Here is a 22584-nt window from a genome sequence, read left to right on the forward strand (position 1 = left end):
AGGCCAGATCACATGCCCCTCCCTTCCCACCTGAATGCCCAGAAGTCATCTCTTTCTCACAGATGGGAAGTCCTTATCTTACCATGAAGACTTGGGAACAAAGACTGGTAAAGGAGGAAGAAGAAAAAAAAAAACAGAAGATATTTTTCCATTTGATTCATGTATTCTCTGTAGAAAATCCAAGTCCACTTCAGTAAATAGTATCTTGGAAGAACTGTCAATCAACAGATATTTAGCCAATCCTACTATGTTCCAGGCACTATCCTGGGTCCACAGGAGCACCTCTTCCAAGGAATCACAGAATATAGGGGGAGAAGTGAAGGTTTTGGAATTAGATCTTGAGCTAGTCAAAATTTCAGTGTGGAAGTATGTTGTGCTACCAATTTACTGTATGATCCAAAGGAAGAGAGGAAGGTAAATCAATAGCATAAAGCGATCTTACAGAGAATTTAGAAATAGCAAAAGGGTTACTAGAAATAAGTAGGGTAGCCACATTATTTCCTACAAGGTCACCTTAGGGGATCCCTGTTTTAATGAATAAATAAAAATGATGTGTAATTATCATATCAATTGCTTGCATCTAAGTGAGTGCTTCTGGAGTTATTTGATGGTGCTTAAAAATCTTTGGTCTCTGAAATGCATTTAACACTCTCCTTGACTCTTATGTACATTATTAATTTGCAGACCAAAGTTAACTTGTACTATGCAAATGAGGAGATTTTAAATGAATGAGATTTTAATGTAAGATTTTAAATCTATATTATTTGTTACAAAACTTAAATATATTTTGAGGACATTTGTCAACATATCTAAAAGAGACATTATGATTTTGAGCAATATTGTTTAAAAGAAATTTCCATGATTATGGAATATTCTGTAATTGCACTGTCCAAATGAGGTAGTTACTAGTCATGTGTAGCTGTTGAGCACTTGAAATGTGGCTAGTGTGACTGAGGAAAAGAATTTCAAATTTTGTTTAAATTTAAATTTAAATAGCCATATGTGGTAGTGCCCAATAGCCATATGTGGTAGTGTCCACCTTATTTGACAACACAGGTTTAAAGAAAAATTGAAATTGAATTTGAGGAACCTGAATTTCAGCACTACCTTGGACAATTAACTTCTACGAGCTCCAATTTTGTCACTTGAAAATGAGATTATGAATAATATCAACTTCACAGGATTTGGGGCAAGAGGAATTGGAATAATGTTTGGGCATTCTCCTATTTCCAAATAAGTGCTAACCAAATTTAAATATGTGGGATGTAAATAACCAACTTTATCACTTAAAGAGAGTTTCCATTCTCAGAAAGCTCTAAAATAATATTAAATTCATAGTTGTCCTCACTTTTCAGATACAATATTTAATGATGCTTGTAACTATTGGCTGATAAGCCACACCGTTAGCAATAACCAGAAATGGTCATGTGTTAGTGTGGGATAACAGTGCATGGTGTACAAAAACCCTGACAGAAAGTTAACTTTATAAAAGTTGATATCACCTGTGTGAGAAAAGTACAGTACATTGAGAACTGAGAAACATGATAAAAATGCTAATATAATCCCTCCTTTAATATTGTTACAATTAACAATGTAATCCATTTTGATTGCCCATGGAGGATAAATAAACCCATTCCATTTATCAGGGAGGAACTCAGGCACAAATTAGCAAAATAGACCAGTGGCTAGGAGATTGAGCCCTTTCAGTGAACGTAATCACATGAAGCAAGGCATAGAATGTACTTAGAACAGGGCATGCCACCTAAGGACCAAAAATGCCAGTCATTATTATGATAAGTGATGCTATTGGGTGACCATGAAATTGGAGGCCTTTGTCTATTTTTGAGTTCATAAACAGTATGAGAGTACAAAGTGGTATTTGCACAGATTTGATTCTACATGACTCCAACATGGAAAGAACATATTGATTATATCTGCACTAGTCAAGAACTGAATTTAGTTGTTTTGATACCATTTCAAATCTATTTTTTGAATGAAGAATGAATCAATGGTTAAATGCCTCCTGATTATCCCATTAATTGAATTAAACAAATGATAATATGGTGGGATAAAATTGACCAAATTATGCTGTATACATATATGAGTATACCATAGTGAATTTCACCTTTATGTATATTTATATATCACTAATTAAAATAACAATAACTAGAAGGAAGACCAGGAGAGTGGAGGAAAGGGAAGAGGAGAAGGGAAGAGATTAGGGAAAGAGGAAGTCCTGGGGACTGAAATGAAGCAGATTATATTCCATGCATGTATGATTATGTCAAAATGAACTCCAATATTATAACTATAATGCACTAATAAAAACATTAAAAATAAACCCATATACCTTCAATATGCAAATTTCTCTAAAGCCAAGATAACATGATGGCTATCTGAAAAGGGACCAACTAGGGAAAATGGTCTACCAGTCATCAGCTTAAGTGTCCAGTGGATGTGGACCCAGATTACTTTCTGAGCCTATGGTGCTTAACGCAGCTATTCATATCCATTCCAAGGTACACAGGAAGATTTTGAAGGAGTTCTGGGACAGAAAAGATAGGACCATGTCTTAAGGCCTGAGAAACCCCTTTCAGGTTAATGGAGTAAAAGTCGTTTCACCATTATAACACCAGAGAAATCATGCTGTTTCTGGGAAGATTGCCTCTGATCTTAAATTTCTTCTTCACATTATCTAGATTCTCCTTAAAACTTTGTCCCACTGCCCAAACTTTCTCCATCTAGAACTTATTTCATTTAACAAAGCTACCCTTCAAACACACATTCCTCTGGACAATCCCCAAAATTAAAGACCACATAAGATAAACTCATTTATGTGATAGTCACACAGCATGGAACTGTCATGTATAATTAAAAAGAATAAACAAAATTAAAAAAATGGAACATTTTTATTAGGAGAATTCCTCATTTTATAAGACAATGGACATTTTGTTAAAACATTTCTCCAATGTCCTCAGGCTCCCACATCATCATTCTTTGCCTTGGGCTACCTATATTTCTTCATATTTAATTGATAAATTGACTTTATTTTTGGCTTTGGCGCTGGGATTAAACCCAGGGTCTCATATATGCTAAGCATACACTCTACCACTGAGCTACACTCCCAGCCCCTGATTTTTTTAAGAAAGTGAGTCTCGGCTCCTATTGCCTAACTCTATACAAGGAGCTTACACATTCCATAAGGGGATAAAGAAATATTAGCCACATTTTGTTTTTCTTTTTTATCACCTTAATAAGATGGATATATTTCCATTTTTAGTGGGACTCTATTAATTAGTACAGGTCTGTTATATTAGCAGATACAGAAGACTTTACTCTTTGAACTAACTTTGATGTCAAAGGCAAAAATCAATAAGAAATTGGTTACATATTTATTACCTTGCACCAGAGTTTGGGAGTGCAATTGTTCTTGGTGTCCTCCTCCATGGTGCATTCCTGGTGGCCCACCATGTCTACCTCTGATCTCTTTCCCTTTTCACTAGGATCCTCTTCACTTTCAAGTTCTTATGAATCCCTAAGTGAAATTTTTGTTGTTCTAGACAGGAACACTTGACCAAAGGTCAAGCCAGCTCTCTATGCCCAGTGCTTAAAGATGAGCTTGGAGGAACTAGGAGTGTCCAGTTATTGAATAAGCAGAGATTCAAGTTGCCCGACACTCTTCCTTTATTTACCACAAGCCTCCTCTTGTCCTCTCTGGACTGTTGTTCATTGACAATTGCTGTGCTCTGGACTGGCGCTATGATGGCCTGTTGTGTGGGGACAGGCAGGTTGTGGTGAAAGCTGCAGTTGTGAAAAAGGCCATTGTTTAATTTACCCTGTCCCTCGCTGGAGCTATGGCAACAAATTCCGTTGGTGAATTAACTATGTCATTGTGTGCTGGCTCAATTGATTATGCTCTCGGAATGACAAACATTTTCTTTTTTTTCCAAGATAAGAAAGTAGTCAAAACCTTGAAGTGTTAATATACAAATCAGCACTTTCTTTAAATAGGAAAATAAAGATGGAGAAAATAAATCACTCAAATGTACTTTTATTCTAATAAACATTTTTATTCCTTCCAAGGAGTTATTCTAAGCACCACTGATAATGAATTTGTGCATTTTAACAATGTGGAATCTTCATAATTTCTGTTAAGGTAATGTCCCCTCAGATAACTCTGGGTATGTGAAAAAGAACTCTTTAAATATGCATGTGCTGAAGCCTTTCTGAGACAAAGATTCTTTTAAAATCTAGCTATACCACTCTCTGCCTCCTATTCACCATGATATGATCTACTTTCCTCTGCCACACTGTCTAGCCATGATGTCCTGCCTCACCTCCAGCCCAAAGGAATGGAGCCCTCTGTCGACCTCTGAAACCGACCTCCCTGTATTGCTCAGGCTGGCCTTGAACTTGTGATTCTCCTACCACAGATTCCAGAGTAGTTTGGTTTACATGCCACCCAACCCAGCTTGGATATTCTTTTTTCAGTGCTGAGGACTTTGTGCATACTGGTTCCTTGTCTATAAAACCAACCTCCACAGCTCAACCCATAGAACACATATTCTATTTGATGAAATGAAGTGTTGCCTGGTTCTAGAGTTACAAAATAAAGCCAAATGAAGATGGTTAAAAAAAAAATCTAGCTGCACCAAAGTGCTATGGGAACTTTGGTTGCTGACTGTTACCTCAGCTGAGAATGAAGACATCTACCTATCTAAATTCATCTTAGCTAAGTGAAGATTTCCTTGGCCTCATCCCAGTGGGAAAACTATTAGTAATTTTCTCCTATATTCTAATATCCAGGATAATAAAATATGCTCTGATCAGTTGATGGATACTTTTTAGGCTTTCTGTCTATCCATTCATCATGTGCCATCTTTGTCTAGGTGCCATGCCAGTTGCTAGGGTAGTTCTGTTAGCAGATATATTATGAGTTTCCTAGTGTGGTAGAACGTAGTGTGCCAACTTGGTAAGCTGGAATAACATTTCCCAGGCTCCCCTTCCCTTAAAGCTCTGTGTTAGTTGCATGTACTGAAGGGGAAAGCAGGAGTCCTTACTTCCCCAAGGTTTATGTAGTAAGGTGTGGTGACAAACAGAGGTCTAAGTTACACTGAGTCCCAGCTTGTCCTCATTCTTATCCTGTGTCCAGATTTTCTTTCCAGTTGCTGATCCTCTTGACCAATAGCAGCCATAGGCCCACCACTGGACAGTTAGCTGCAGGCTTAGAAGTAGGAGCAACTCTCCACAGGTCTCCCTACAGGTTTCCTCTTCCACTTGGGTAGCTGGATGCTGTGAGCTTCTAATGGTGGGTGGCTTCTCCTATCCTCCAACTCCCTTCTGGGCCTCCATTCCCCCACCCCTCTTTCCAGGACTAATTCCTATGATAAATCCCTTCTTCCACAGTTCATTGTGCTTCCATGTTGGAACTTGGACTGATACACATAGTCTTCCAAATAATACAAGGACTATTAGGAGATAATCCTTAAGCAGGGGCTGGGAGGGAGAGTAGAGAGAGCAATAGGAAGGAAACCTGATGGATCTTGAATTTAAAAACATGGAGTAGTCCAAGGAAATGGATGTTCTATTTGAATGAAATCTCTCCTCACAGTTCTCTATAGCTCTTCCCCATTTTCAGATATAAGCAGATACTTTTTTCCTTCTTCCCTCCTGTGGCTTTTCATCCTCATTCTTATCCCCTAGAGAGGTAGGATTGGCCTTTAGAGGTAAGCCACATACCAGGGTGGATCCTAGATAGTCAACTAAAAAGGCCTAACTCCTAGGTACATTATTTTCTCCAGAGTGATCTACTGGATCCATTCAAATGATAAACCAGCTCCACACAGCAAAGATAAATCAACTCAAATTAAGTTTCTCTGAAACTAACCGAAGCCTGGTTCAGTAATCAGGAAAAATCATCCACCTTTAAGTTGTCCTTCAGTGTCTATGGGGGATTGTTCCAGGACCTCCTCAGATTCCAAAATCTACAGATGCGCAAGTCCTTCAAGTAAAATGGTGTAGTATTTGCACATAACCTATGTACATTCTCCAATTAACTTTAAACCATCTCTAGATGACTTATAATTTCTAATACAATGTAAATGATATGTAAATAGTTGTTATACTGTATTGTTTAGGGAATAATGACAACTAAAATGTCTGTACATGTTGAGTACAGACACAAGCCTTGTAGGCATAATTACATTTTCCATCCACAGCTGGTTGAATCCATGAATGCAGAACAAGTGAATATAGGGAGCCAACTGTATTTGCATTGGTTTTCTCTTCTCAGTAATGGAAAACACTCTTGTGTCATCGAGGCCCAAAGGTTCAACAACAGAGGCTTGTTTTGAAATTGCCTCCTGTTGTCATCTCTTAGAATCACAGTGTGTTTGATCATATTTCCATGTTTCCTGTCTCACATCCAAAAGAAGAATCCTGGCCAATCTATTCTCTTGGTTAATTCCTGGTTATAGTAGGTGATTTTTTTTCCCTTGGGAGCATGAGAGAGGTGAGCAGATAGATTCTGATTAATTATGACTATAAAGAAAATGGAATGGGGGCAGAAAAATGCCAATTCATTCCTTTCTATAATGATTCAGAATGACTCTATCTGGGCCTACATCTGACATTTGTGAGGTCAAAGCAAAAGTATAAATGGAGGCTGATATATCCTGGGTCTAGATATTTAAAACTTCAAAATCATGCTAACAGATTGTACATGTGTGTGTATGTGTATTCCATCTTCATAACTCAGCAAATATACCTTGAAATTGACTTAGGAGGGCAAGTGACTTGGAATTCCTTGCTGGAAAAGTAGGGAGGGGAGGAGACAGAACCCTTTATCTATCCTACACCACAGGATAGCACCAGCCTAGATAGCCAGGATTTTTGTTGTTGTTGTTCAATCCCTCTGCTAAAAGTCCCTGCTCAACAACCCCTTGTGCCTAGGGATGTGTGATTCTGCTGCAGTGAAGTGGTTTGTCATCAAAAGTCTGATTATCTCTAAATATGTAAGCAATATGATTGTCCAAATCTTAAGTAGCTGAGAAATTTTGAACTGAGGGGAAATAATCCACCCCTTGAATAGTTCTTGGTACAATAGTAGTTGCTTTAAAATGATTATTAAAAATACATGAGTCCCTGCAATATTTTGTACATGCCCCTCATCATTTGCCATGCATTTGTTGGTTAACTTGGGTGTGGAAACCCTGTGATTGATGACTACATCCAGGGTTGCTTTGGATTGATGTAATCCTGAGATGAATCCAGGGAACAGATGAGGAGATGGTAGCCTGCTTGGTCCTAAAGAAAAGTGATTGCCTGTGATCATCACCCCTAATTCTTTGCTTTACCTGATGTATAATTAGCTATCAATAGTTCTGAATAAGGAATGTGAAGTATGGACTTTGCACTTCCAAAATCTGGACTAGAATCATAATCTATCCTCATGATGTCAACATATGTCCAAATTCAAGAGTAGAAGGTAATGGCTGGAGCTGGAGCTCAGTGGCAGAGCACTTGCCTAGCATGTGTGAGGCACTGGGTTTGATCCTTAGCACCACATAAAAATAAACAAATAAAATAAAGGCATTCTGTCTATTTATAACTACAATATTTTTAAGAGTAGAAGGTAAGTATATTTGCATACTACTGTTTCTGTTGAATTCATTGTGAATCTTGTGCTAAGCCAGGAACAAGGTGAAAATTGAAGACAACTTTTTTTCAATTTATTTTTTAATTAGAGCATTATAATCATACATAATATTTGGGTTCCTTTTGATAAATTTATATATACAAGGAATCTGATTTGGATCCCCATCCCCTGCTTTCTTCCCTTCTTCCTTCCCCTTTTCTCCCTTCCCCCTTTTCTCCCTTCCCCCTTTTCTCCCTCCTCTGCTGATCTTCCTTTCACTCCTTTACTTTTCATTTTTGATTGGTACTTTCTACATATACAAAAAGGTGAATTTTACTTTGGTACATTTATATACATATATAACATGATTTTGTTAGAGTCATTCCATATTTCTTTCCCTTTCCTTCACTCCATCCCTCTTGTTCTCCTACTTCTACTTCACTGATCTTCTCTCTATATTTATGAAAATGAAGATAATTGTGACAGTATCAGCTTTCATGGAATTATTAATTAGTATATGAATGCTACTAAGAAGAATAGTCCCCTGACTTAAATAATCAATTTTATAACCCTCAAGTCATCACTCTGTTTCCCTTTACCCTGCTTTGGTTTACTTCATAATACCCACCATCAAGGCATATATTATGTTTATTGTTTTTTTTTTATTTTCCAGCAGAATTGAAGCACAGAAACTTTGCTTCAATGATGACATCTCCTGTGCCTAGACCAGTTTCTTATATGTATTAAGTGCTGAATAAACATTTTTTAATGAACATAATTTGGTGTTGATATTATTTTCCTCTGGTACAATATGGCTTTAGGTGGATAGGAGAACAGGGCAAAGGAAAAGCAATCTGATTTGACAGTGTCAGTCATTTCTTCTCCTGAAAGAACTGGAGGTACATTAATAATGCTGAGGAATGGTGTTAGGTTCTGGAAAATCATTGATGCCAAAGAAAAACATAAATATTGAGAAATTGTACAGTGAAAAGACCTGTGAAATTTATTAACTTTCATTTTAGGGACACAGTAGTTTCAGTATAGCAACTAGGTAAAACAACTCAACTCCAAGCAAATGGATGTTTTCCAAGTTTGTTGATCCATTAGGCCATTAACAATATTTCTCTAAGCTGTTAGAGGGATAATCAAAGTAATTCAGAATTTTTTCCCCTTTCCTCACATAATAACAATTATTTTAATGGATCACTTAGGTTTTGCAGACATTTTTCACCATTAGAAAAGTTGTCTACTTAATGTGGGACTTATTTGGAGAAAAAAAATGGACATGATACATTTTGGGATTGCCTCCACATCTTTCTCATGGCTTTTTGCTATTTTTCAGTTAGCCCTTGTGTGATGCAAGGTTTCTGTGCTTGATCCAAGAGGCTGGCTCATATCTTTCTCCCCTTCCTCCCCTCTTCTCCATTCTCTGACTTGCCAAGGAAAAAGAGAGTCTTTAACTTTAATTGTAATTCCCAAAGTTGTTTTGTGGGAGAGGCTATCAATTAAAGAATTTCTAAGAATTTCTCTACCTCTGAATGTCCCTGTCTCCAGACAATGCAACTGCATCCATTTGTGATAATAAGAGGAACACACTCAGATGTCCTATGCCATCTATGAGGGACAGACCCTTACCAGATATCAAATCTGCATGTGCCTTGATCTTAGACTTCCCAGTCTCTGGTACTATGAGACATAAAATTCTGTTTATAAATTACTCAGTCTAAGGAATTTTGTCATAAGCAGCCCCAATTGACTGAGGCATCCCCAAATTAGTCTACAAATTTAATATAATCCCAGTCAAAATCCCTGCAAGTGTTTTGGGATAAATGGGCTTATTCCAAAAATTATATGAAAATGTAAAACCCTAGATTAGCCAAAATAATTTTGACAAGAAGAACAGGGTTGAAAACTCAGACTCTCTGATTTTAAAACTTATGTAAAGCTTCAGTAGACAGTGTGGTATTGCCATTAGTATAAACAGAGATAAGTTGAATAAAATAGAAAATCCAGACATAGACTCATATGTGTATGTGGTGTTGTTATTTTCAACTAAAGTGTCAAAGTAATTCCAGGGTAAAAATATTGCCTTTTTGAAGAATGGTGCTATTAATAGCAGCAATATTCACATTAACCAAGAGCAACTGAAGTGTCTATTGATGGATGAATGGATAAACAATGTGGTATATACATTCAATGGAATATTATTCAACCTTAAAAAGGATAGAAAATTCTGACATATGCTACAACATGAATCAACCTTCAGAATATAAGGCTAACTGAAAAGATAAATACATAGGGTTCCTAGAATAATCACATTTATACATAGAAGGTAGACTGGTAATTGCCAGGGTTTGGGAAGAGGAGGAATGGGGAATTGTGGTTTAATGGGTATACAATTTCTGTTTTGTAAGAGGAAAAGAGTTCTGGAGATTGGTTGCATAACAATGTGAACTTACTTAATGCCATTGAACTTTGCACTTAAAATTGGTCATGAGGAGCCTGGCACAGTGATGCAGACCTGTAATCCCAGCAACTTGGGAGACTGAGGCAGAAAGATTGCAAGTTCAAGGCCAACCTCAGCAATTTAGTGAGGACCTAAGCAACTTAGCAAGATCTGTCTCAAAATAAAATAAAAAATGGACATAATGGTAATTTTTAATGTATACTTTACCAGAACTAAATATAAAAATAAAATAGTGATGCAGGAACAATCTATATGCTCCTGCTTAAGGGGGCAGTCTCAGTGTGTGGTAATGTGCCTGCAAGGCTTTGCTGTTCCTGGAAGGGGTAGAGCAATGACTAGAAATTTCTAAGTACCACTTCAGGGGGCTGAAACAGGATGTTGTAAATATTCCTGCAAATTTTGCCTCAGACTTGAAGAGGGCCAAGATAAGTTAGGTAAATTTTGGGCTAATAAACCTCGTATTACCCACTTTTAGATGAATACTCCTTAAATGACTAACATGTGTATATGCAGGGCTGAGCAGGTCACAGAGTTTGAGGTAATAGAGGAGACAGATACAAAATGAAGGCAGAGATGCCAAGCTTTATCCTATAGTTAGTTACCCAAGGGGAATCTGCAGGCCTAAGTAAAGAGACACTGCTTTGGGCAAAGACAGCTTCTCTACACACCTGTTATAGGCAGAAGAAATATTTAAGTAATAATGGTCATGAATTTTTCAAATATTTTATCATTAATATAACAGTCACAAAACCACAGATCCAGGAATCTCCAACAATACCAAGCAAGATAAATACCCAACCCAACCAAACCAAAACAAAAAAAAAACCAAAAATACACCTAGTAATGCCATATTCCAACTGAAGAAAATCAAAGACAAAGTGAAGATCTTGAAGGAAGCCCAGGGGTGGTGGGAGAAAAACTTTATAGAAGAACAAAAATAAGAATATTATTGGACTTGGGGCTGTGGTTGTGGCTCAGTGATAGGTAGAGCGCTTGCCTAGCATGTATGAGGCACTGGGTTTAATTCTCAGCACCACATAAAAATAAAATGAATAAAATAAAGGTCCATCAACATCTAAAAACTAATTTTAAAAAGAATTATAGTGGATTTATTAGAAACCATGCAAGCAAGAGAGTGCCAAGTGAAATCTCTAAAGTGTTGGAAAAAAACAAAACCCATCATCCTTGAGTTCTACATCCAGTGAAATTAAACTTCCAAAGGGAAGAAAGAATATGTGATTGAGAATGATCTGTAGAATTGAAGAAATACAAGATTCTTTTTACTTGAAATGAAAGCAATAAGTGGAAATCCTAATGTGATTCTTGGTAATGGTCAGAAATGCTTTTGACTTCATTTATTCTGATTTTGATAATATATATAGACCAGAAAACAAAAAAATATTGAGTGAAAAATTGTGTAAATTTTTTCATTCCCATTATCATTATTATGGATAAGTATTTTTATGCTTTTAAGGTTTATTTATTTATAATTTGTCATTTTGATTTTTATAACCTTTTGTGGAATTTTGAAATATTTATATAATAAAAATGTTATGTTAAATATGAAAGTTTTTCATTATTTCTAATGCTATTTAGATCCTGTCCATCTATTTGAGACCTTTAGTGATTGCTAATTTTTTTCAATGTTTTAGGTAATTATCATGTTTGAGTGATTATCCTCCCTTAGGACATTAAATGCTGTTTACAGTGAATTCATGGTTGTTTTCTTTTAAAATGCTGCTTTGAAATTTTCTCATTACATGCATGGTCTTAAAAAAATAATGCTGCTGAAGCACCAAAAAAAAAGTGAAGGAGGAATACAGACTTTCTTAGATAAAACCTGGGAGATTCATCATCAACAGACTTCCCCTGCAAGAAATGTTAAAAGCAGTTGTTCAAGCAGAAGGAAAATTAGATAGGTCAGAATTTGAGGTCTACATTTTAAAAAGCGCATTAGAGAAAGAATAACTGAAGGTAAAATTAACTCTATTACTATTTTTTGTTGCTCTAAAAGATAATTGTTTAAAGCAAAATAGTAACTACGTATTGGTTGATAATAGCATATGGAAAAGTGAAATGAATGGCAGCTGTGTAAATAGGGAAGGGTGGGAGGAATGGAGAGTATTCACTTAAAAGGTACCTGCACTACAGTGTTATTTGGCAGTGGACTTAGATTGTTTTTAAATGTATATTGTAAACCCTATGGCAAACACTAAAAAATTTAAAAAATATATATAAGTGATATGTCAAGAGAGGAGATAAAATGGAACCATATGAACTGTTCCTCTGAAGCCAAAAAGAAGAAAAAAGAAAAAATCCACCAAATAGAAAACAGTTGCACATGGTCAAAAATCACACGAAAAGATCCTCAACATCATTAGTCATCAGAGAAGGGCAAGTTAATACTCACAATGAGACACTACTATATACCCTCTAAGATGAAAATTAAAATAAAAACTGATTGCCTGGGGATGTACTTCAGTGGTAGAGTGGTCACCTAGCACTGGTGAGATCCTTAATCCTTAGTACTGCAAATAAACAAAGCAAACAAATAAAATATAATTTGACAGTTCTGCTGAGAAATCTATGAGGATTGCTGGTGGAAATGTAAAGTTTCAGAGTTTATTTTAAAACGAAACATACACTTATTATATGACTCAGCAATTTCAGTCTTATTTACCCAGGAGAACTGGAACCTGGTTTTCTGAAGACATGTGCACAAAATTATAGAAATGGAGAACAGGTTAAGCCTGATGCAGTAGCACACCCTGTTTTCACAGCAATTCAATAGGCTGAGGCAGGAGGATTGCAAGCTTGAGACCAGCCCTAGAAATTTAGGGAGACCATATCTCAAAATAAAAAATAAAAAGGGCTGTGGATGTGGCTTAGTAGTAAAGCATTCCTGGGTTCAATACCCAGTACAAAAAAGGGGGGCGGATGGATAATAGGTAAGTGGTTGTCAGTGGCTAAGGATAGGGATAAGAAACAAGAGGGAAGTAAGTAGGCCTGAATAAAGGCAACATGAGGAATCCTTAGTGATAAAAATGTCCTATATCTTGACTATTACCAACATAAATATCCTAGTTGTGATGCAATACTATAGTTGTGCAAGATGCAACCATTGGAAGACCCTGGGTAAAGAATATACATATTTGTGACCACACATTGTGTGACTGAATATTTATGTACCAGGTAAAGGATACATGGGGTTTTTCTGTATTATATCCTGGAACTGTATACAAATTTACAATTATCTAAAAATAACATTTTAAAATGTAAGATACGAAGTATACATATAAAATATAATTTGGACAAAAATGCTTAAGAATGGGCCCATTGTATAAAAAAGGTACATTTATAAAAGTAAGTTATCAAGTATAGCTTAACCATTGATTATTGATGCCAGTGGAGGAAAATGAAAGATCAATCAAGATAGAATGTTATTGTAGCTCTAAGGATAATTTATTCATGTCTCTGGAGGGCATCGGATTCACACATACAAGCATAACTTTTCAGCAGATTTACCTTACTAAGAACTTTTGACTGAGGGGTCATTCACCCCTCTCTCTCACTTGGCTCTTCCTGAACTATTAATGAGTGTTTGGGCAAATTTGTTTCACTGGTGAAATTATTTAATATGTAGTTAAAACTAATGGAAATGAAATATAAGTTGTCTTTGCTGTTGAAGGAACAGGGGATAATATGATAAAGCAACAAGTAATGACTGCTTGAATTAAATATAATTTTCAAATTTCCCAAACCCAAACCACAGAGATGCTGTCAGACTATGATTTCTTTATGAATGATGCTTAACAAGAAGAGTGGGATCTTTTGCATTATTTCTTGTAAAGCTAGTGCTGACCTGAAATAAAAACTTTTAGGTAACCCAGATAGCATTCAATTCACACAAAGCCACAATACCAAATCCTATAAGGTAGAGGTAGGAGATGAGCCCTCATTCCTCATGGGAAGAGGTGTGTCCAGGCAATTTTGACAATATATAATTTAATATGTCTGTCCAAGTTAGCCATCATGCTGAAAGTTTAGCAATGCCTCATCTAGACAACATGTTCTTAACTTTGGTTGCAAATTGAAATCTCATCCTCAAAAATTCTCATTTAATAGGTCTGGGGAACTACTGGGCATTAGAACTTTAAAGAATTACTCAGATGATTCTAATTTACATCCAAGTGCTGAGAACCACTGCTTTATAGAACATTGGCTAGATATAAATCACAAAATCCTCATGCTGCCATCCTCTGCTGAAATTCACTATTGACCAATTTGTATGATTCATACTTTAACAACAATTCTTCTAATAACTTTAATACCTCCTAGACGAGTTCTAGTTTTCTATTCCTATTAATTAAAAATGCTAGTTTAGAGGGTTCTGAAGTATATAGCAGGTTTTAGTACAACTACAATGCATGTTTATACTGTGAGTCATGCCTAAGTTGTCACAAAGGATCTGCCAGGTCAATAATTCATGTTAGATCACTTGAGAGCAGGGATCTAACATTGCTCTCTAGGAGGGAAGGACTAAAGACATTATGCACTAGTGGATCTGAGGAAAGGATACAGATGTATTGATCTGGATGGCTAAAATTAGCTATATAAATGTGGGACTCAAAGATGGTTAATTCTCACTGAGTTCTTGGCTTAATTAATACTCTTTAGTTAAGATATACATGTAGATGTCTTTGTTTTTTATTGTTTTCTAATTAATTTATTTTCATGGCTGTCCTAAGAAAATGAAATTTTCTGTCCAGAAGCCACTAGGGCTGTGGGGGTTAGGATTCAAGTCATTCAAGAATATACTTTCTAGATTCAATGTTTTGTATTCTAGTCTCTAGGATTAAATATCAGAGGGTATAATATGCAGCACACATCTACATGACCAGGACACAGTAAATTGCTGCTGGTTTTTCTGGAATCAGGTAATAGGTAAATTATTACTAGCAGATATGAGATGGAATGGATATGAAGTGGAATAATTAATGGATAATTCTAGTAAGTCTTCTCACTTCTCTCAATTTTATAGATCTAGAAAACCACACCTTACAAAATGATTTTTTGTCTGAAAAGGATGAATGAATACAAATGTCAAAGTCATTTTTCAATGAATTAATACTGTGAGAGACAAGACAGAGATGTACTCATGAAGGTGAAGCCCCATAGGAAGGTTCCCTGGTTAGAGAGGATTGTGGTCTGGAAGTGCCAATTTCTCATTGTTGTAGGAAAGCCTTCTTAGGGTCACCTTTCTTGGTCTTCACAGTCTCCAGGGTCCTGTCCTTAGTGTTTTGGGTATTGACCAGATTCCTTTAGAGCACCCATATATGGTCTTTTAGGGACAGTTCTACTCGACACTTGAATTAAACTCATAACAGGTTATTTTATTTTTATTTTTTATACTGGAGATTGAATGCAGGGGTGCTTAACAACTGGGTGACATTTCCAGTCCTTTTTATTTTATATTTTGAGACAGGGTCTAGCTGAGTTGCTGAGAACCTTGCTAAGTTGCTGAGGCTGGCCTTGAACTTGCAATCCTCCTGTCTCAACCTCCTGAGCTGCTGGGATTACAGGTGTTCACCACTGTGCCCAGCCATAATAGACATTTTAACTAGAATAGGCACCTATTGATTGATTGTGGGGACCATCATGTTCTAAATGCTGAAACTGCAATATTTTTATCCACCCTTTGTTTATCATTCTTCTGCCCTAGTTTTAAGCTTTTGAAATACTAACCAGAAGATTTCTTGATGAGCCTGGCATGAGAATAAAGCAGATAAATAGAATGGTGTATCAGCCAGGGATATTATTTGCAAGCAACAGAAATTAACTTCTGGCTTATTTGAGAAAAGAGGAGGAAGAGAAGAGGAAGAGAGAGAGGAGAAGGAGTGTGTAGAGGAGGATGAAAAGAAGTTTGTGAGAGAATAGCAGATAGTTCACACAATCACTAAGCATCCAGAGGAACCAGGCTCAAGTGGACAGACACAAAGGGAGCCTCTAAGTTGAAATCATGGATAAAAATCACGTTTCTGAGGCACTTGACAAATAGCATCCTAACCATTTCTGCCATTGAAGGTGGCCTAGATGCTGGCTGACCTTTGCAGTGACTCTGAAGAGTTTGCTGCCCAGAAGGAAGCAAAAAACTGCTACTGCCAACACAAAGAATTTTCCTTATTTTTGTGCCAGTAGCTCCAAAATTAAAATCTCTTGTGGAAATGGCCAATAGACATGCTCATGCTGTAACTGGCAGGGTTGCTGGAACAAAAACATTTTCAATGTGTAGTTATAGTTAGGTTGGCTTCCCTCAAAACTTAGAATGTGGAAAATTCCCCAGACACAGGAAAGGGGCATTAGGGATTAGGTAGCTAAAACAATGACAGGTGTCCATCATGAATTAATTAAGGGGTTGTTATCAACATCAGGAAAACCTAATGTGTGTATTTATGTATTTATATCTATTTAGAGATCATATCTAAGGAACAAGTAGTTTGCTTTTCTTCCCCAGTGTCTCTTTCACTAGCGCAATGTTAGATCCATTTGATTTTCAGGAAGTTATCCTGTTTTACTTTACAGGTGATTATATAGAGTCCATTCTTAAGTCAAAGTTTCTCTTACATTGTGTTTTGATTCACTTAGTATCAGCCTCAGAATCATTGTTGTTTTAAGCAAATGACTTAAACAACCACCTTGAAGATTACACAGCATAGGTACCACATGACCACGTGGATACAGGATGGCAAATACCATCCAGAGAGGTGTGTTTTGTCTATGAACAGTGGGATGCATCAAGGGTTGTGCTAGTGAGGGGGCCTACACACTGTCATTACACTTTTTTTTTAATAGTCAAGTAAGGTAAGAAAAGGGAACTTGCAACTTAGGTGGAAGGGGAAATTGTTTGAGCTTGGGCACTGCTAGCTGTCCAGGGGAGCTGTATACATTTTCCTATCAATAGGACTCTTTGTGGGATGTTGAGAGCATATGTAGCCCCTGTCACTGCTTGCCTATTTCCAGCTGGTAGACAATTCTCTCACCATATCTATGTAAAGAACATCCTAGTTGTAATTTTGTGGATTGGTCTCTGTGTCCTCTATTCTGTACCACTGGTCTACCCACCTGTTTTGGTACCAGTACCATGCTGTTTTGTTACTATTGCTCTATAATATAGTTTGAAATCTGGTATGGCTATACCACCTGTTTCACTCTTCCTGCTTAGGATTACTTTAGCTATTCTGGGTCTTGTTTCTCCAGATGAATTTCATGATTGCTTTTTCTATTTCTGCGAGGAATGCCATTGGGATTTTGATTGGCATTGCATTAAACCTATAGACAAAGGTGCTAAAAGCATGCAATGGAGAAAGGATAGCATCTTCAACAAATGTTGCTGGGAAAATTGGAAATCCATATGCATCAAAATGAAATTGAATCTCTTTCTCTCACCATGCACAAAAGTTAACTCGAAATGGATAAAAGAACTAGGAATCAAACCAGAGACTCTGCATCTAATAGAAGAAAAAGTTGTCCCTAATCTCCATCTCATGGGATAGGGCTCCAAATTCCTTAATAGGACACCTATAGCATGAGAGTTAAAATCAGGAATCAACAAATGGGACATATTCAAACTAAAGTTTTTTTCTCAGCAAGAGAAATAATAAGTGAGGTAAATAGAGAGCCTACATCCTGGGAACAAAGTTTTACCCCTCACACTTCAGATAGAGAGCTAATCTCCAGAGTATACAAAGAACTCAAAAAGTTAAACAACAACAACAAAAAATAACCCAATCAACAAATGGGCCAAAGATCTAAACAGACACTTCACAGAGGAAGATATACAAGCAATCAACAAATACACGCAAAAAATGCTCACCATCTCTAGCTATCAGAGAAATGCAAATTAAACCACTCTAAGATACCATCTCACTCCAGTAAGAAAGGCAGCCATTATGAAGTCAAACAATAACAAGTGCTGGCAAGGATGTGGAGAAAAAGGTACACTCGTACATTGCTGGTGGGACTGCAAACTGGTGCAGCCAATTTGGAGAACAGTATGGAGATTCCTTGGAAAGCTAGGAATGGAACCACCATTTGACCCAGCTATTGCCCTTCTCGGACTGTACCCAAAAGACCTAAAAAGAGCATACTACAGGGACACAGCTACATCAATGTTCATAGCAGCACAATTCACAATAGCTAGACTGTGGAACCAACCCAGATGCCCTTCAACAGATGAATGGATTAAAAAATGTGGCATTTATACACAATGGAATATTACCAGTAAAAAATAACAAAATCATGGCATTTGCAGGGAAATGGATGGCACTAGAGCAAATTATGCTAAGCGAAATTAGCTAATCCCTAAAAAACAAATGCCCAATGTCTTCACTGATATAAGGGAGGTGACTCAAAACAGAGTAGGAAGGAAGAGCATGAGAAGAAGATTACCACGAAATAAGGAAAAGAGGAGGGAGGGAAAGGGAGGGAGAAGGGAAAATGCATGGAAGACAGAAGGAGACCCTCATGGGTTCACAAAATACATATACGATGGTGTGAGGGGGAAGGGAAGGGAAAAAAAAAGAGATAAGTGTCACAGTAGTATGAGTAGACAATAGGGAAGGGAGAGGAGGGGAGGGAGGGGAGATAGGGAGGGCAGCAGAATACAACTGACACTAGGATTGCTGTATGTATACACATGGATGTATAACCAATGTGATTCTGCAGTTTGTACACGTGGAAAAATGAGAATTCATACCCTATTTGAATCAAATGTATGATATGTCAAGATCATTGTATTGTCTTGAACAACTAATAAAAAAATAAAAATTTTTAAAAAAGAATATCCTAGTTGAACTAAGAATCTTTGTATAGCCACAAAGCTGGTTTTGACAATACAAAGAAAATCAGACTTGAGGCCTAGACTCATACTAACAAACTCACGCAGATATTGATTGACACCAGAGTGCTAATTTATTAATTTACAATGAGAAATAAACCTGACAGAGTATAATCTGGTTGACTGTTTCTTTCCCTGCTTTTTTTTTTTTGTTAGTAGGGATTGAACTCAGGGTGCTTAACCACTGAGCCACATCCCTAGTCCTTTCTGTTTTTTTTATTTTGAGACTGGGTCTTGCTAAGTTGCTGAGGCTTGCTTTGAGCTTGCCATCCTCCTGCCTCAGCCTCCCAAGCCACTGGGATTACAGATATGTGCCACCATGCCTGGCTTTTTGTTTCCCTCTGAAGAAAAAAATCTAGTTTACAAAAGAAAGATTGCTTGAGGAGTAGAAAATATTTGATTTGGGGGCTGAGGTTATGGTTCAGCAGTACAGCACTCATCTAGCATGTGGGAGGCCCTGGGTTCCATCTTCAGTACCAATGAAAATAAATCAAATAAAGGTATTGTGTCCAACTACAACTAAAAAATAAATATTTTTAAAAAAGAAAGAAAATATTTGATTTTGCTTACCATCTTATCCCTAGGGTCTTGAGTAGTGCCAGAAAGAGAACAGGCACTCAATAAACATTTGATGAATGAATGAGTGCTATGAAAGTTGTTCATAGGGTCTTAACTGCTACTGCCATTGAGATAGACACCCGTTCACCAGAAACAGAGAAGTTACACAATGTAAAAAATGGGTCAGTTTTGGTGTTAGACAAATAAGAGGCTAGATTCCCCCATCTGAAACTTACTTTACTGTTTCAATTAGTAAAGTAAGTAAAGTGAAAGTAAAATAAGTATAATTCATATAATTAGGTTTGATTATATATAAACCCCCAAACAACTTCTTTGAATATGTTCAATGTTTAGTTCTCCATCATGGAAAAGACTGGAGGAGGGCAGCTCAGGGATGGTGTAACAGCTTCACAATGTTTATGGACTCACGTTGTTACCACTCTATTCCAACATCTCAGTGTGTGACTTTCATTTTTACAGTTATATCATGACCCAAGATGGCTTCTGAGCTTCAGCCATCACATCTGCATTGCAAGAAGAAATACATGGAAAAGGCAAAATGGCAAAACAGAATCCCCTTTCAGACATGCCAGATTTCTTTAAATAGCCTTCCCTCAAATCCCCTCACAACACTACCACTTATATTTTGTGGTCCAGAAATCTGTCATATAGCTAAAACTTGTTGCAAAGAAGACTGGGAAATGTGGTCTTTTCATCCTTCTGCCAATGTGCCCAGTTGAAAATCCACATTCTATTACTAGAAAAAATGGGGAGAAATGCCTGTATGGATAAATAACTTGAAATTTCTTGAATAGAGATTTAATATAATAGGTAAAGCACCAACATGCTCCAAAAAATGATCATAACCAAATATGTTCACTGAAAGAAATTTCTGCCAGCTGATACACTTAATTAGTTTAACTATCATATCCCTTTGATTATGTTGATACCAACACACTGACAAAGTGATAAGAATAGCTGTTTATTAAATGCTTTTTAGGTGTGGACTTCATGATGGCACTATACATGTATTATTTCAATTAAATTTCACAATAGCTTCTTAGGTAAGTATAAACATTTTATAAAAGAAGAGCCTGAGATCTCAATAATCAGCACAAGTTTAAACAGAAGTAGAATTCTAAGAGTCAACTCCCAAATCTGATTCTACATGATGCTTTAATCCTTCCAATATAATATTAAAGAGAACAAATTATAAACAATATTTTAAAACAATAATTCTACCATCTCAGAAGATACAGTCCATTTTGCATATCGCATTCACATAATTATTCAATATATTGTTGCAATTAAATGAGCATACATCATTTTGCCCTCTGCTGTTTTCACTTTATGAAATATCATAAACAATTTCCAGGTTTTGCATTTTCCTAATTACTTTCCTTTTGATATCACATCATTAATCTGCTGCTCTGGAGTGGACGTTTAGATCCCAAATTTTTGCTAACATAAATGGCACGCATTAACATCTTTGCATTTCTTTTCATCTTTATTATTTCTTACAAAACTTTTATATGTGAGTTGGGCATGGTGGTACATGCCTATAATCCCAGCTATGCAGAAGGCTGAGACAGGAGGATTGCAAATTGGAGGCCAGCCTGGGCAATTTAGAAAGACCTGGTTTCAAAAGAAAATAAAAAGGGCTGGGAATGTTGCTCAGTGGTAGAGTGCTTGCCTAGCATGCATAAGACTTGGATTCAATCCTCATTACTGAAAAAAATTTACATAGGGAAATAATGGCTTAAAATATATAACCATGCTTATTGTACTCACATTGCAATGTTATGTTCCAAAATATTGTACCAATTTACACTGCCACCTTTAACACAGGAGCAGTGCACACTTCACGTTACCAGCAGTGGATAGTGTTTATATAAAGAGCTATAGAGAGTTAAAAAGGCAAAATTATATTGTTATGCATGTATGAATATGTAACAAAAAAATCCCATTCCTATGTACAACTCTAATGCACAATAAAAAAAAAAAAGTAGAAACATATCAAGACCAGGCACATAAGAATTTTGAATGGGATTCAAAAATATTTTGTAGGTTATGTTATGGACTGAATATGTGTCAGAAGGAGAAACAGGGAGTAAAAATAGGTTTATTGGGTATTAAGTAATGTTACTAATCATTATTTAAACAAAATGGTCATCACACGAAGAAGAGGTCTACAAGCATGTGGGCAAAAGTGTAGAGAAAATATTACCAATGTACAGTAAGCATTATTCAATAAAATATACCTATTTGGAAAAAGAAAAAAATGAGATGCTTACATTGCATGTATTGTACCATACACAAGAATCTAATGCCCTTTTGTCTTTCAAAACATTAACATTTTGGAGGAGTCCAGGCAAGATGCTTTGTAAGTCATCCTGCACTGTGTATCTATAAGTGGTCCTATACTTTGAAAAAGTCTGATTGTTTCTTCATGTTTAGATTCAGGCTAGTGTGTGTTGTATTTGCAAGAAGAGCATATAGGCGATGTTGTTCTTTTCTCAAGTGCATCACATCAGGTCAAATGTGATGAGGTTAGACTGCCACTTATTAGTGATGCTTCTTTTGGTCATTTGGTTAAGATGATGCATATACTTTTTTTTTTTCTTTTGTACCAGGGATTGAACCCAAGGGTGTTTAACCACAGAGCCACATCAAAGCCCTTTCCATGTTTTTTTTTTTTAATTTATTATTAATTTTGAGATAGAGTCTCACTAAGTTGTTCAGGGCCTTGCTAAGTTGCTGAGGGTCGCTTTGAACTCATGATTCTCCAGCCTCAGTTTCCCAAGTTGCTGGGATTACAGGCGTGAGCCACTGCTCTGAGCGGTGCATATACCTTTAAGTTAGGACACACACACACACACACACACACACACACACACACAGTGTTCACATTCCTTGAGGCAAAGGATCAGACAAAACTCAGAGTGCGCACCAGGAGGCAGTCGTTTTCCGGGTTTGGGGGAGGGGGACCAGGGGGCCAGCCCTACCACGCCCACCTTCCTGCCCGCC

The 22584-nt window shown here is 36.7% G+C and overlaps 1 protein-coding gene across 1 annotated transcript in view; it reads left to right on the forward strand.

The window, feature by feature from the left end:
- The window catches only part of LOC144252900 (DNA polymerase alpha catalytic subunit-like), a 92451-nt gene that overhangs the window by 17240 nt on the left and 52627 nt on the right, over positions 1 to 22584 (forward strand). The window lies entirely within an intron of this gene.

The sequence above is a fragment of the Urocitellus parryii genome, unplaced genomic scaffold, assembly GCF_045843805.1.
Source record: "Urocitellus parryii isolate mUroPar1 unplaced genomic scaffold, mUroPar1.hap1 Scaffold_67, whole genome shotgun sequence".
Classification (NCBI taxonomy): Eukaryota; Metazoa; Chordata; class Mammalia; order Rodentia; family Sciuridae; genus Urocitellus; species Urocitellus parryii.